The sequence below is a fragment of the Chelonia mydas genome, chromosome 2 (genome assembly GCF_015237465.2).
Source record: "Chelonia mydas isolate rCheMyd1 chromosome 2, rCheMyd1.pri.v2, whole genome shotgun sequence".
NCBI lineage: Eukaryota > Metazoa > Chordata > Testudines > Cheloniidae > Chelonia > Chelonia mydas.
The window spans coordinates 100,285,156-100,302,332 of NC_057850.1; positions in this window are offsets into that span (position 1 = coordinate 100,285,156).

Below are 17,177 nucleotides of genomic sequence, written 5' to 3' on the forward strand. Positions count from 1 at the left end.
GTAGAAGGAGCTATTTTGTGACAGGTTTTATAGGACATACTGTTTAATTTCTGCCTCAGTTGAGTATTCCCTTACTTCTGTCAGGTTTTTTTCATAAACTCACTGTCATTTAAATGTTATGTTTAATGTGAATTTACTCTCTAATGTAGCTTTAAAGGAATTCTTAATGTATGTCCTATAAACAGACATGTACCACCCTACATTAAATCCTAATGCTACCGTATTGGCACTGCTAAATCTATCAGAATTTTGTTTCACCATATGCTAGGAATCAGGAACCTATTCTGATACTGTTGGCATTAGAGTATAGCTCTTTGTTTTTGAAAAGGATCAACGCATTTAAATAGAATCCCCGGATAATGCTTTAATTCGGTGTGCTAAACTTTAGTGCTTGCCCTGTATCTGGAGTATATTATACTATTACAGTTAGGCAAGTATGCGCAGTTCCTACTGCAAGTCTGTAAGAAATGAAAAACTGTTATGTACTGGTTCCAGGCATGTTCCTGAAGCTGCATTGGGGCTGCCTGTATAAAAATACCCCCAAAACCTGAGGATTGGTTCAGTCCCACACAGACTCCTGTTGACAACATCAGTAGTCCACATGAATGTGTTTTGGGAGTCCTCTTTGTAGCCCATGCTAGTACACGTAGCAGTATCACTTCAGTCCTTCTAAACTGATAAGAGAAGTGCCTTTTCCTTGCTGGGCTTTGAATTAATGAATTAGGGTATGTCTACACAGCAAAAGCGATGCACAGGCTAGCCTACCAGAGCTAGTTGAATCCAACTAGTGTACAGAAGAGTAGCAGTGAAGTCAGTGCAGCCCAGGCTTTAGAGTGGGTAATCCAAGCCTGGCACAGACCCTGGTTACGTACTCTGCTTGCTAAACTGTCGTGAAGCCTGCTCAGTGCTGACTTCGTTATTGTTACCAGCCCCAGCAGGATTCAGCTAGCTAAGGAAGAAGGCTGGCCCATGCACATCTCCTCTTGTTTAAGCATACCCTAAAGCTATGTGAACCAGAAAAGTTGTTGTGGCCATCAGAAGATCAACATTTGCCACTTTCAATTGCCTTGGGTTACTAAACAGTTTTACTTCTATGTTTGTAGTACTCTCCTGCTGTTTCTCATTTTATGTATAGGAAAGTGAAGATAATACCACTGTAATAATATGTAATTGCAAAGGTGTAATTGGCAGGTTTGAAGGGTGACCTGCAAAGAAAAAGAAAATGGGATTGTGGGGTTACGTTCGTGTGTGTGTGTGTCTTTACGATATCTAAAGTATGCCGGAAAGTCCCCACCCACCTCCGTACCCCTTCCTTGGATTTGCTGGAGGACCTGGGAACTAGCGTAATATCTTTCTTAGCCTCAGTTGGCATGGTGTGGCTATTGGATCTTTTACAAAAAGATCTTTTGCTACTGTGTGTTTAAATATTTGAATTAAATAAAAGCTAGCAAAAATCAAAGACATTTAAACAATCTTTGTAAAAACTCTTCTCCACCTGAATTGTTCAGGTGTGACTTTCTTGTTACTTGTGTTGTCGTCATCATCCAACTCATTTTAAAATCACCTATAAAATCTTTTTTAGGGGGGAGGCCGAGGGGACACTTGGGAAAAACATTCAGCTCCTATGTATTTATACATCATAAGTAAATAAAGGAGGAAACAAACAATTTTATGTGTAGATCATCTTGAATTTGAATGAGTATATTCCACTATTCTGTAAGTTATTTCCTATTTAAGTATAGGGAGAAATGTCAAAAAATCACTATTTAAATATGTACACAATGCTGACTTAAAATGTTGATGCTTGTGAGGAAATGTGAACAAAAATATTTTTCCGTTTTGATACTAAGAAGTATTGCACTCGGATAACTAAAACAGATAAAGCCAGTAAATTCTGGTTTGGATAGATATGTTGATCTCAATGAGTCTAGTCTGAAGAAAAATAATTCAACATCTTAAAAGTAATTAAGACCCTCTTCTGGAAACAGTTTGTTGTGCATACACTTAATTTAATGCATGTTAATAATGTAGTTGATTTAAATAGGCATACTCATGTAAAGTTGAGCATGCAGAGAACTATTTGCAGGATCAGGGTCTACAACAGCTAATTTTTCACATGCACAGTACTGTATAACTATTCTATGGAGTTTTTAATGCCTTTGGGGGAAGCAATCTAGGGTATCCTAAATTCTGGCTTATTCCCATTTGACATCTGCCAGAAATCTGACTCTGGTGTTCAATTTCAATTAATTCCAAATCCTTCTACACCTTGGATTTTGGGTAGAATCGCTTAACATGGGGTTGGAACAGTGTCCGAGTTAGCAGCATTTTCCAGGGATGAAATCCTAGCCACACTGAAGTTGAATAAGAGTTTTTGTCTTTTACTTCAACAGGGCTAGGATTTCACATCAAATTTCCTGACTCCCAGTTCAATGTCCTGTTTGACTGCATCATTCTATCTTTTTGTCATGTGTACAAAGTGAAAGTGGAAAGCAATTTTCATTTTTCTTTCCCCATCTGTTATACCTAAGTCTTAGAAATGTTTTCCTGGGGTCCCAAATGTGGCAATTTTTAAAAATCTTCCAGTGTTGGGATTTTTAACATTTTTCCTCAAAACAAGATGAATATACACAACTTGTTCATATTAATTCCTTTACAGGAATTTGCCAACATAGTTATACCAGGGAGGGAGGGTGTGTGTGTGGTGTTTTTGCACTCCTAGCTGACATAGTCATCCTGACATAACTTTATGGTATAGACCAGGCCTGTTGATCAACAATCAAATTCTCTTGCAAAAATAATTTTAAATAGTGTGGGTGTCTTCCCAGTAAATGACAGGAAGTTTATGAATAATTTCACTTTTCTTTCACTTGGATAGATGCCCTTAATCATTACTTTTCCTTGTTCCTTTCTGATTGGAATAACAATTCAATTTTAGCTGAGAAGAAACCTGCATTTTTCTCTATCCACACGGTACTGACTCCTTGTGCTGTGGGGATGGTATTACCCAGGGAGGTTTTTAAATAATTACTCATTAGTAAGGGAGGAGATATTCTGTCAAAAAATAGAAATAAAGGTTGATGTATGAAAATGTTTCATATAATTGCTCTTTTATCAGAATACACATTTCTATATTTTGTTGACTTTTTTGGTTTGTTGTAAGCTGTGGCAATTTTTGTCACTGACATTCTTAGATTGATCTGGCATGTTCCTTGCTTTCCAGATCATGAAAATGCTCTTGGTTGAAATAGGAGAAAAAACAGTTAATTTCAATCATGATGACAGTTTTTTGGTGAACAATAGTCTCCCCGAGTTGACATGGAGAAGTAATGAATGAATGAAAGGAGAACTGAGTCACAGCTGCACTTTGCAATCACTTTAGAACATCTACACTCTTCCAGCCAAAATACTATTAATACGTGTGTCAGCACAGTGAGTGAATCTCACAGTGTGAACGCATTGGAACAGTTCAGGAAAGAAAATGAAGAATATCCTCAGGGACAGACTTTTCTTTTTCTCCGAGAGACTCTTCATTATTCAGGCATTGTGATACTTTTCCTTTATTTGTGTAAAGATTAAATTGCACATGATTTCCAATGTTTCTGCTACTCCAACTGTCATAGGTCGATGACCTTCATGGAAGTGAGATAATAGATACATCGTCTGTTGTTTGGGCTAGTGCTGTTCCTCCACAGCCCAGTACTTTCCTATTGTTATAAGTCGAAAGCAATTAAATAAAAATACAAGATAAGGCTTCTCAAGTATCTTTAGTATTTCATATGTGCCTTTATGTGGCTGTCATTTAGCATTAATATAAGATATTATCTAACGTTATAATGAGACCTAAAAGCATGCATTGGGAATCTTCTACATGGGAGAGACAAAAAAGTTAATGAAGGAGATGTCCATCTGGACAGGTATTTAATAATGCAACTTCTGGAAATGAGCTCTCCAATTGTTTAAATCTTGTAACCCAAGGATTCCTATTTCAGGGTGGAGTGTGTGTATAAACGTGTGTTGTCATGTTCAAGTCATTTCACTAAGCATCTTTTCATACTCAACTACTTTTTCCAATCAATCTGCACATTAAAATAATATTGCATGTAACAAACAAACAAAGTATAGAGCTTTTAACAATGAGTGCTTTCCACAGTGATTTATGTGTGTAATACATCCTTTGATCTCATTCAAAAAACTGTTTGATAGTCATTTCTCATTTATGCTCCAAATGATCTATTTATAATCATTGTACAGCAGCTTTTCTTCCCCCTGTTGACAGAATATGACTACCCTTGACTTCTGGTTAGTTTCATCTTAGTAATTGAAGTAAGTGCATCAAGAATTGAGCTAAGAGAACTCTGGCAAAAATATGTTTTTTGTGACAGTGAAGTGCAGTTGACACAGAAATGCTGGTTGTGACACACAGTGTAGAATAGCACAGATATGATAGAATACCTTTGTAAGAGAAACGTAGAAGATGCCTCTAAAATAAAATATACTCTGTATTTTATCTACTATCTTTGATTATTCATCCAGTCCACATTTCAGCCATATCCTCTGATTAATCATATCTTCTGTAATTCATTCCTCCAACTGTTTTCTGGAAAAAAAGTCAGGGTTATTTCCCTGCCCCCCCCCCCAAAAAAAACCCAAAACAAAACTGGTACTGTAACTCTATAGAATGAGCCTTTTGGGTTTCAAATAAGGGAATAGAAGGAACTGGAATAGTTGACAAGGCAAAATTTGCTTTAAAAATGTTTTCTTAAAGCAGCTGTTACTGGCATATTGCTTTTGTTATGATGTCCCAGAAAGATCAGAAAACAGGAGGAGGAAATGGTGAGAAATAAATATATGAATACCCTGGGAAAAAAAAAACCTCTGAAAAAGGTAGAGAGATAAGGAAAATAATCTGTCATGTCTGACATTGCGGCAAGGGGCTTGCTGCAGAGGCTTCATACTGTCATTTCAATGCTACTCTCTATTGCATAGTCACATATCCCACTCACAAACCAACTAGTGTTTCCAAATATCTATAAACTTGTAATGCACATTACAGCAAGACAAGCCATTCATAGTCTCCTTTTAATGGTGGCTGGCTATAAAACCACATATTAGTATGTGACATTTATCTATCATTCAAGTCAACGTAATGAGGAGATGTTGATTTTACTAAATTGTTCTGTTTTTTATTAATTATATTTTTACTGCATTCAAGGTTTTTTTTAAAAAAATCAGAGTTACATGGGAGTCAGGGAGGACTGAATGTTATAAGACTGCAGTAGTAAGAGGAAAACTATTCCATCTTAATTCTGTAAAGATGGCTGTCTAGATTTTGGGGGGGATATTTAAATATATTACTATGTTAATTATTAATAATTTTAGATAATTTCCCTCACATCCACCTACACTTCATTATAAATCTAAATACCAAATTCTAAAATAATATTTTTGGTGACCAAGTGACTTGAGCATAACTGAAGTACAATTAAAGTTTAAAGTGGTCAGTTAATTTAGCATTTTAGTGAACCCCCAGGATATTTCTGTGTCTCCGACATAGTTGATAAAAAATTTTCTTTGTTAATGTGGTGATGTTTTCATTAGGTAATAGCAGGTTTTGACTTTATATTGCTACATCTATATGATGGGCTTTGTTGGGACAGTTGTTAGATTTAAGATTTTTTTGTTGTTGTTCCTGGCAGGCATCATGTTCTCTATGTTTAAGACTGGGCAAGTCCTTTGGATTGATTGCCAGAATCTATAATAGAGGGTTAAATACTGAATCAATTGTCAATGTTGTATGTATGAAATGGTGGATCAATGTCCAAAATTGGTGTTTCTAATAATGGCAGCTCCACACCAATACATGAGTGAGGGAGATTGATATTTATATTCAGAGCATTTTAAATGTAGCTGTGGATTTGTTTTATTCAAAAAAAGAAGAAAAATAGTAAAGTCTCTGCATCATGAAGTGTTGAAAATACAGGCTTCAAGGGATATTAATGTGCTTTCTGCTATTGTTTATCATTCACTCAAATCCGGGAAACAGAACTTGGGATGTATACTTGCAAGTGTTTCTCAGTGAAAAATGTGTACAGTAGAGCTGGGAGCTTATTTGGAGTAGGCCACCATGTAGGTGTTTCTTTGAATTTCTTGTGGAATTTCTCAGTTGCAGGCATGTCTGGGAAGTGTCTAACTCATAGGTAAATATAGAAATTCCAGTAAAGTAAAGTAAATTTTACTTCTGAGTTCAAACGTAATGCTGCCTTCTAGTTTTCTATCTTTCAAGGTTTAACAAACTGGTTTCTTGATATAAGCTAAATATAAAATTGCTTCATAAGTTCTCTAGTGCCTTTTTTTCATCCTGAATAGGCAAAAAGTACTAGGAAGACTTGTAAGAAATCCACACATGGAGAGAGGAAGACTTTTTTTTTTTTTAAATGAAATTGACGCAGCCATACAGAGATAATAAATTATACCCTTTTTGAAAGTCTTGATGTAAGGCACATGATGGGGATGCACGTTTAGTGGAAATAGTTTAGTTCAATGGGGGTGAAATTTGCAATAGAGTGTTTTAAATCTCTTAGGGTTGGAGGAACTATCATCATAAAAAATAATCAGCTTCAAGTTTCTTTATTTGCTCTTCAATAATCCTGAGTGATTGTTAGTTTCTTCTTTCAGGTTCTTGTGTTGTAGGCAGAGTTCTATTTTTGTAGAATTTAAAAAATGTCTGTTACTTTTTTTTAAATCAAAAAAGTATCTGTCACAATTGTGGATATAACAGTCCAACATTAGTGAGCTAGTCCATTGTTAAAAACATATGACTAACTTTCTTTCTAAATTCAAAAAGGCAATGGATATAAAACAGAGTTGCTTGTGCCCAAGAAGTGGTGATGGATTTCTTCAAATTACACTTTTGTTTATTGGGAAGTACCAATGATTAGTTACTGAAGAGACTTTAGTTTCTATCTGAAGAACAATTGTTCTGTTTAAAGGGCTTTTTTATTTTTTTTTCCTGTTAGGGTCATGTTTAATGGTCATTACTTTAATGTATGCCTTAAATGCATACCCCCAAAACTTGCAGGGGTGGAGGGCAAAAGGGGGGTAACTGCCCATTGTCATTTGTTTCAAATATTGCAGTATATCTCATTGACAAATTGAACAAGCACTTTATTTTTAACGTATAAATTGGGAGTCTGTACTGAGTAATTGATAATATCTTATATTTCTAGTCAGGTATATACTAGTGCATGATTTGATACAAGAATCACGCCAGTATTAGAAGCTAAATATCCAATTTCTTCAAGAGGAGACTCCACACATTTGTCAAATAATTCAGTATTTCTGAGATAGGACTAGCTGATCTAAAAATAAATCTGATAGAAAGTTTGAGAGACTCATCAAAGAAGCATGGATATCAGTCATTAAAATTGCCAGTCAGTGGGCCAGAAAGCAAGAGGTTAGGTTCTTTCTCATCTCCCAAAAATAAGTTGTTAGGTTATTTACCTTTCAACAAGTAGCATAGGATATAGCAAATATTTGTTAGATAATATATGGCAGTGATGTATAAAGGCCACAACTAGGCTGGGCATTGTGCTAAGTATGGCCCATAAACACATAATAAATGACAGCTTCTGTCCCCGAAGAACTTGCAATCTAAAAGACAACTCAGAAAAGGACCATAGAAACAAAAGGACCAAAGACAACTCAGAAAAGGACCATGATGGAGGACAGGATAAATAGGGTAACAAATGTAATAGGATGTGTGCAATTCTTAGCCAGTTGGTAGCAGTGATTACAAATCGCTTGCCTAATGGTTAACGGGTTGCAGTGTTCGGCATTCATTCTGGCAGAGGTAGGTTTTGAGGGACTTAGAAGATACAGAATTTGATTGGGAGCTTTGCCCACTTCTAAATGGTGTGATGGGACAAAAATACGTACTGGAAAAGTGGAGAATTGGGTGACTGAGGCTGACACCCATTGGTGGAGAAAAGATGAAGGAAACCTTTTTATGCGATAATAGGTCAGGTAGGCAGGGAGGAATTAAATTGTGGAGGACTTTGAAAATGAGGACAAGAAGTCCCTGTTACTTGTTGTTATCCATTCTTTTTCAATGGTTACAGGTATTTTAGGTATTTCCTAAATTAAGGTAGTTACCAAATTTTCTTTCTTAATCAAGGAGACATTTTTAAATGTTATTGGATGGTTAATATCCTTAATATTCCACTAAAATCATTTAAAAGAATGCAAGGGAAATGGTGTGGGAGGTTTGTATTTTGCTTAATGTCTATACCCAAAGAATAATTGTATAAATAGGCTTTTCTGCACATAATTGTTTTTTGCCTCTTGGAATATATGAAAAGAATATAAATCCTGTTTTATATAGGGTTCATTAATTACTGTATAGGCTATATAATATATGGAAAGCATAATTTTCTCTCCATCAGGACGATCATGCCAGCTTCATGCTCACCCTTTAGTATTCTCCTGCTGTTAATATTCACTGTTCCTTCTAGAACTGGAAAGTATGCTCCATCTCCAGGAAAACTGCTTTGATCAATAATGTCTTCATCTCCTCATTCTCACTAAAACCTGACTTTCTGACTCTGCTTCAGTTGATGTTCCTTCCTGAAATGAACTCCTCTTTTCTCACTCCTTTGTCCTAAATGGCACAGCAGTATTGTCAGGCTCCTTTAAGCCCTCTCATCTCATTTCTGACACCCCCCCCCCCCTCTGCTTTTTTCTTCTCACTTCTAACCTAGTCGGCTCTCCTCTCCTTTTGAAGGCCAACATCTACTGACCTCTGGCTCCCTTCCCCGTTTTTCTCCTAATGTTGATGCCTAATGTCCATTTCCTATTTCCTCCTCCCCCTATTGTCAAGTTAGGCAATTCAAACTTCTACAGTGATGACCTGTCTCACGGCAAATTACTTTGCAGGGTGTAAATCAACGCTGCACCACCTTGCTGTGGAGGAGCTCACTGTGTGAATACTGCTATGGTGCAGTGAAAGTCCCAGAGTGCAGCTTATCATGCTTCTGTTTGAAAGTGTATGCTAAGCTACACTCCAGGACTTTGACACGGCAAGCTTGTGCACTGTAGACTCATGCTACCCCTCCTTTCCACTTAGCCCAAGGCGGAAGATCTAATGGTAATAACTTCTCCACTACTTGTCTGGGTCCAGTGATATAAAAGGATATATTGAGAGAGACCTGCTTTGGAATATCCCATAGTCCAGCAGATTAGGGGACTCTCATGCATTGAGAAAGACCTCTGTTCAAATCCATGTTCCATGCCAGGCAGAGGGACGAATTGAACCTAGGTCTCTCACATCCCAGTACCCTTAACTCTCCGGGCTAAAGGTTACAATGGAGCTGCCACCATCTCCTCCTCCTCCTCCTCCTCGTGCTTATGTCCTGATTTTTTTTTCTTTTTTTGGGGGGTGGGGAAGGTGGGAATAAAACAATTTTGCAAATTCATGTCAAATTCATGAATAGGTTTGGGTTGTGACTGTAACTGCATTTTTGAAGAAAAAACTATTTGTTTACAAAATTTCACCCAGGCCTAGTTCCAAGGTCTTTATCTTGGTATCTGCTTCTAATCATGCAACTTCATCCTCATGTCTCCTTCCTTTTCTTGCTCTTCCTAGCATCCTCACATTTTTAACCATTCTCTCAGTTTTGGTTCCTTTCTATCTGACTACAGACAAGCACATGTATTTGAAAAGTGCTCTAATTTAACTCCATCTGCCTCTCCATCTACCTGTCTCTCTCCAAAATCTTTGAGCATGCTGACTTCTACTGCCTGAACTGCTTGTCCAGAAGGTCTCTCCCTAAATCCCTAAATAGCAGCTTTCACCCATCTCATGCCACCATAATCCCCCTCATCAAGGTCACATCTTCTTAGCTAAGTCATGGAGGACTATAACAAAGCGCTGTGACCTGACAGGTAGGTCAGCACTCTGATCACTGAAGCCTCAATTAGTTTCTTCTGTCCCCTCCCCCCCCCATGATTACTGATTGAAGAATTAGCAAATCAGAAGGAGAGGCTGGAGAGGTAAGGAACTAATTAGCCCTCAAATGGCTAACCTGATAAAAGCCAGGGAGAAAATGTTGTATGGCTGTGGAGTACAGGGCTAGCTGAGCCCAGAATGAAGGAGCTTCCTAGAGAGGGAGATCTCTGTTCTTCTTAGGAAAGAGGGACTGAAAGATGTTGGGATTTAAAACTGTGATGTTGCGCAGTGTTGGTGGAGACAATTGTAATGGTTCCGAACAGTTTCTGAGGATGGGGTCAGAGCATCGCCCCATCACATGGACACTTGTCTGTTGTTCTTGATCTTTTTGCTGCCTTTGATGCAATTAATCATTCTTTTTCCTGTGGAGGGTCTTCCTTCTTTCCACTTTGCCATGTCTTGTTATGTCTTGGGGCTCTGATGATTCTCTCCTCTTCCCCCCCCACCCCTTCCTCTAGGCTTCTCCCAAGCCTAGATCTTCTCCCAAGCTTTCAGCTCACATGTCTGTCATGTTGTGCTGGCTCCCAAGTATTCCACTATTTCCTGTCCAGTTTTGGTTTATTCACATATCTCTCTTATGTCACCAGGGTGTTGAATCTTTGTCTTTAATGTAATATTATAAGTGAAAAATCCTCCGTCGGGAGTTAAACCTGAGAGGCATTTGGCCCAGGATATTCAAAACAAAATTCCTTTCTAATTGACCCACCTCCACCTCTTCCCTTTCCTTTCACTCTTAAAATTGAGCACGGCTTCTATACAAGATTCAGATGTGAAGCTTCAAAATATCAGTGTGGGGCCATCATATTGTAACTTTGAAATGTCCAAACCAGTTGTTGGTTTACTTAAATTTCATGCAACTTTTTTTTCCTGAAGAAGCGTTAGCAAAAAGCAAACTTCTATTGTCTCATTTTAAAACCTTCCTATATCAGTTGGATCATTTGTATTTCTAAAGACCTATTTATATTAAATCCTTAAATGTATAAGAATATTTCAGTTTTGTTTTGGGTGTCTGTTAATATCAGATTCAAAAACCACTTTATGCAACTGTGTCAGTTCTGTAGAGATAGATTCATTATCATAACAATACTAGCTGTCGACAGTACACTGTATGAGATCAGCTTTATGTTGGCAAATTACTCCAATCTTTTCACATAACTGGATGACAAATCCCAAATTATGGTGGGTTGATTTTATAATTTGTCCTTCTTTAGGCGTATTGTTGCTTACATGCACTGTAGGGAACAATCCTGCATTGGCAGGGAGATAGAATGGTTGACTTAATAGGTCTTTTCTGTATTCTAACTGCTGTAATACACATTGAATTGCTACAGAAATGAGAAGAGGCTGTTGTTGGGATGGGAAGTCCATCTTGGTGACCAAGGCTATACCTAAATAGGAATTAAATGGTACCTTTTTACTCAACAGATCTTTTCTTTCAATGTATTCAGAATATCATTTTACTTTAGATAAAAAGGATTTTTACTGCTTTTTATTAGGACTGTAGAACCAATACAGTCAAAAAAGTGAGCAGAATTCTCTTACTGCCTTTACTGCCATTAACAGGATTGTTTATTAACTCCCAATTATAGGACTGATCTAATTGAAGGGACTAGGGTTACACAGGTGTCACTGAAGGAATAATTTGAATATCGGGTTGCACAAGTTCCACTGAGGGCAGAATTTGGCCGAAAGGCAAATGATATAGTAACGAAAGGATGAACCCAGCTTAATTTGACTATGTAAGGCTGAATTTCCAGGGTTAGCACTTAGAAGACTGAGGATGTTTGATATGGAGATTATTTTGATACAGTAAGCCTGGATCTCCACAATGTCATTCTTTAGTCACTGTTAAGACAGCAGAGGCATTTTAAAAAGATGCAAAGCTTTACCTTGGGATCACACAAGGAAGTGGATGGTCCTAAGTGCATGTTCTCTGAGATCAGACAGGAAGACACTGGAAATTCCTTTGTCTATTAGATGGGTGAAGACTAAGAAAAAGTGGTTATTAATAGGGCATGAAGTTTACAGATATGAAAGTACTTAAAGAATGGGGCAAAACACTTGACCTCACAAAGGCCACTTGCTTATTCTTTCATTGTGAAGAGGGGATCTGTTTTTACTACATGACGTTACTTTAGTTACTGTTGCATACTAATGGGTGACAGCTGTTGTGGCTTTCATGGCTATCAGTGGAAAGAGCTTTTTTTGGTACAATTTAAATATATTTAGTCTGTGAAATAATTACAAATAAGTAGCCTTTCAAAGGACAACATTGCAGGAGTCCAATAGTATTCCACGGTAAAAAAAAAAAAAAAAATCCATATGTGGTCAGTTGGTCTGTCTGTGTGTAATAAATCTTGCTAAAGCAAGTCTACAGTAAAGAACATCATAGAGACAGATTGTTTTAGGACATTTGTCTTGTCAAATACTTAGTGGATATAAGATGTTTTAAAATTGTGTATATAAAGATTTAAAATAGTGCATTCCTTTCCACTCTGTGCACATTTTCAGTTTGCAGCATCTTCATACTGCTGTATAGTTGACATTAAAGGCAACCAATATTGGCTGCATGTCTTTTGAAAATGAAGCCGGGGGCCAAGCTCTTTAGCTGGTGAAAGCAGCATTGCTTCTTTTGAGTCATTAGAATTTTGCCAGTTTAGACCGGCAGAGGATCTGGCCCACAGTGACCTCAAATGAAAAAAAAAAAAACCCACCCCCTTCCAGAAACAAAAGAGAAAACCTGCCGCATTGCAGAAAACTTCTCTGGAAACAGAATTGGAGTCCTTTATACAATTTTATTAGGTTTTTATTTTTTTACAGTTTAAGAATTACATCATTTCTAATTACTCCTTTACTTTGAGTCTATAGAAGTTTAAAACAGGGATGCAATTTTCTATTAAGTTCAGTGAGACTTATACATAGTGGGATAAACAAGACAATAGAACATTTAAATGGCTTGGGGGGATAGTGATAAAGGATGGATTTGGACCCCATGTCAGAGCCTGGTAGCCTAGTCAGTTTCACTGAGGCTGTGCTCCTTGTATACACAGTAGTGTGGAAAAGCAGGACATGGGTTCAGGTCGAAGAAGGCTATAATGCATGGAGGAAACAAAAATATGGGATACACATCATAGATGTGCCAGCCATTCCTGGTTTGTTTCCCTCTTCCTTTTCTCCCCTTCATCCTTGCCCAGTCTTTTCACTGTCTTCTCTTACTTCTTCTCCCAAATGTTCCCCCACAAATCACTTTTATTTTATTCTTGAATCAACAGTTATATAGAATGTAGTTGGATTAATTTCTAAAATCTCTGTGGGAGGTCTGGCTGTGATCCATCCAATTCCCCCCTAAATATTAATTGAGTCTAATTTGCAAAAGTTGCCATTTAAACAACAACAACAACAACAACAAAATCTACTAACTGATTTTGTTTAACTCTGAATGAAAATACAAATTCACATGTGTACCAAGTGACTTGGCATCTTGTCTGGATGCTACACAGTCATTCACAATCCACTTAATCCAGATTTCCATTTACCCCTGGAGGGTAGCTTCCTTTTATTCTTATGTTCTTTCAGTATTTTACTTTCAGGCTACATGTTGTTGTCTTATTCTTCTGCATACAGGGTGTTTAGTTGTTCCTCTGTTGAATAACCTACATGTAATACTAGCACTCTGAGCTTACTTCATTACAGTTTATAATTGATTCAAAGTCACCCACTGAAAAGAAAAGACCAAGTTTGCCCATGTGCACACATGTTTAAAAAAAATTCTAGCTTCTTAGTCTTTGGTGAATTACAGTAAAAATGCACTTCATTGTTGCTGTGATAAAGAGGGTGAAGTGCTATAAGAGATTTTTTTGTAATCAGTAATATGAATCTGATGCTTTTGTTTTGCTACCGTTTGTATCTATTCTCTCCTCTATAAGCATGTTTATCGAGGTCTACCAAAAGCCCAGAAGCCCATAGGTCACAGAACAGCATTTTGATGGATTATGGGATTGTAACTGTCCCTGCCAGCTGACAGCTTTTATTGGCTGGGAGGATGAGCCTGTAAACCTTTATATAATTATTGTATTAAAGCCAGTGTGCCTCTGTGTTGCTGGCGCTTGTTCAGGGATCAATGTGAAGATAATTTCAAAAATGAATAGTAAGTATTGATCGTCCCTTGGTGGAGCCTTATCAGTGGCTGAGGCAGACTACTGTAGATTATAACTTCAATGTCATTTATGATGATATGATACGTATTGCAGAGTAGCAATTTAAACAAAGGGCTGTTTTAATTCACAATGGATTTTTGTAGCGTGATGGGTAATAAATCACAATCTGTGTAATTTTTAGAAATGAACACATGTTGGCAGTAGTTCAGGGCAGTTCCTGGGAGATCTGAAAATGACCAGGGAGGGCAAATATCAGCAGAGAACCCCTTCTGAATGATTGCCCCTTACTTGATTCTGACATTCAGATGACCTTCGGGCCTCTGCTGGCAGCTGCTGGTTAATTTTCTTCACTGAGGACACAGTTTAACTTTCTGTCTGTCTGCCAATTACCTGACATTTTCAACTTATCACCTTCCATTTTTAAAATTATTGGAGGCACATCCACATTTTGACACTCTCTTTTTAGGCAAGTATTTGTGTTTGCCTGCTGCTGAGACATCTCTCTGTCAAGCTGCTGTAATACCTCTTTTACTCAATAAATTAATAGATCCTCTAACTGTGAGGTGAAAAAGCACAGACGTAATATTGGAAATTACAAAGCTTCCTTTCCTTTCAGTTTAGTGAGATTGTGTAGCCAAGCAAGCAGCAGCAGCAACAACAACAAAAAACAAAACTCTTTTGCAAGTATTCCATATGCAAATCATTAAAAATGTCTATATTGAAATAATATTAAGAGATTGGTTTTAGATCCACAACAAGCAGGAAATCTGAAGCCTCTCACTGAAACTCAGATTTAACTCACCCTGTGGTCTTGAGATGTCTGCAAGATCACCTAGTGATTTTAACTCACCCCATAACCTCTTGATCTAAAGGATTCCAGCCAGTAATGTTGATTGCAATATAGAGTTTGTTTCACTCTGAATCCCCTTTCTTTTATTTTGATATACAACTTAATGTTACTTATAACATGTTTTGGGGGTGATTTAAGTTTATTATCTAGTTATGCGTTGGAAGAAAAAAACAATTGGTAATGCATTAAGCACCAAAAGTAGTAATGAATATTAAGTTTAAGCCAAAATTAAAAATAAAAACATGAAGGGGCCTAATCATGGTATGTGTCTACACACGCCCAAATCCATTAATATAATAAGCAGCTATACGCAAATGACTTAAGTGGAGTTATGCCTTTTATGCCATGGCTGAACTTAGCCCAGTATGTTTTAAATGTGGGGAATTTGAGGTAATGATAAGGAAATGGTGTTTTTGTTGAACACTTGGAATATATGTCTATCATTAGGAGGAAGTGACTGAAATTCCATCTTCCTGATACAGGTCCTGACTCTGAAACCACTTAAGCATGAGCTTAACTTTAACCATGTAATGAAGTTGGATTAAGTTCAATGGGTTTTGGTTAAGGGCTGAATTGGAGCTATGGCAATGAGAAGTAATATTAGGCTTGGTCTACACTTGAAAGTTACACCAGTAGAACTGTTGGTGCTGGGTGTAATGTCTGTCTGTCTGTCTGTATGTATGTATTATAGCTATCTAACTATACAGACATAGAGTGAATGTAGTTAGACTAGTATAAAAGTGCATTATGCCAATACAGTTTATTGCTTGAACTGGATAAGCTATACAAGCATAAGCACTTTTATACCAGCACAACTGCATCTACATCAGAGTGTTTTGCTGCTTTAATGATACCAGTATAGTTAAAGGAGCAAAACTTCCTAGTGTAGCAAGTTTCTTATAAGGCCAGATTTCCACTGAATTCAGGGTCAGATTTTCAAGTGCTCAGTGCCCACAATTAGGGCCAGCTTTTTAAAACTGCTCAGGACCCAACAGCTCCCATTGTGATGCCCAGGGCCAGATATTCAAAAGAACTCAGCTGAGGTAGTGATGAGCTCTTTTGAAAATGTGCACACTTACTTTGCCTAAATGGGACCTGACCTCTGTTGAAAGTCTGGCCCGTAATGTGTGTATATACAACAGTGGAAATGAATGTGAAATAATTAGATACCTCCTGGACTACCACTTGGGTTAAAATGAAATTGGGCATGAAATTTTGGCCACCCCTCAAACCAAAATAAGCTGCATTGCAATTCTCCAACAGGTCATGCCCTTTCTCTCTTTCCCATGACCCTTTCCCAGCTTTTATCCCACATGATGTGTGATGCTGCCGTAACTCCCCCACCTTTTGTTTGTCAGCATTATTCAGATAATCTGGTGGGCTTCCTTCTGCAGTATAAAATGCTGTTGATTAAACTCATATGTGGTTTGTAGTACATAGCCCCAGAAAAAGTTTAACATCCATTTAATAACAGCAAGACCCAAGAGAGAGGCTGATGAGCCCATGTGGTAAAGCTACCACTGAATGTGGTTGCTGCTTGGAGCAACCCTCTTCTTCACCCTGCTAGACAGGAGCTTTGTGTCACTCCCCCAAAGTTTAATTGCTGCCTAGAAAGAACCCCTAAAACAGTGAGGCGAGAGATTTGTGGGCCTTTCTCTGCATAATTGCTATTTTTGAATAATGAAAAAGAGCTGTGAACCTTATTATCCTTGAGTACTACTTCCCCTCTGAAATATAGAAAGGACCTAGGCATTCTCCTGAAGTGTCCAGCCACATGGAATGAGGAAGATGGTTGCAGTTTTCCTTTATATACCATAATATGTCCCTTGGAAAAGAGGTAAATGGGAAAATAAGGTACTAAGCCACAGGAACAAAGGACTGTGGGTGCAACAAAACTGTCAAGCACAGCAGAGATAGTGCTGGGATCTGTGTACGGTTGCAGAGTAAAGCCTTTTTTAGGGAGCTAGGAGCAGCTCCAAAATATTTGGTGGTATCTCAGTGCTCCTAGCTTCTCTCCACCACAGCACCTCAGTACTTCCTGGCGATATCTTGGGCTGTACTTATGACAGAGTCTATGAAATACATAACGGCTTATTTTGAATGGGCAGGTTTTTCTCCCTGCCGTGGACTACCTTTTTGTTATCCTTATTATACTTGAGCATTT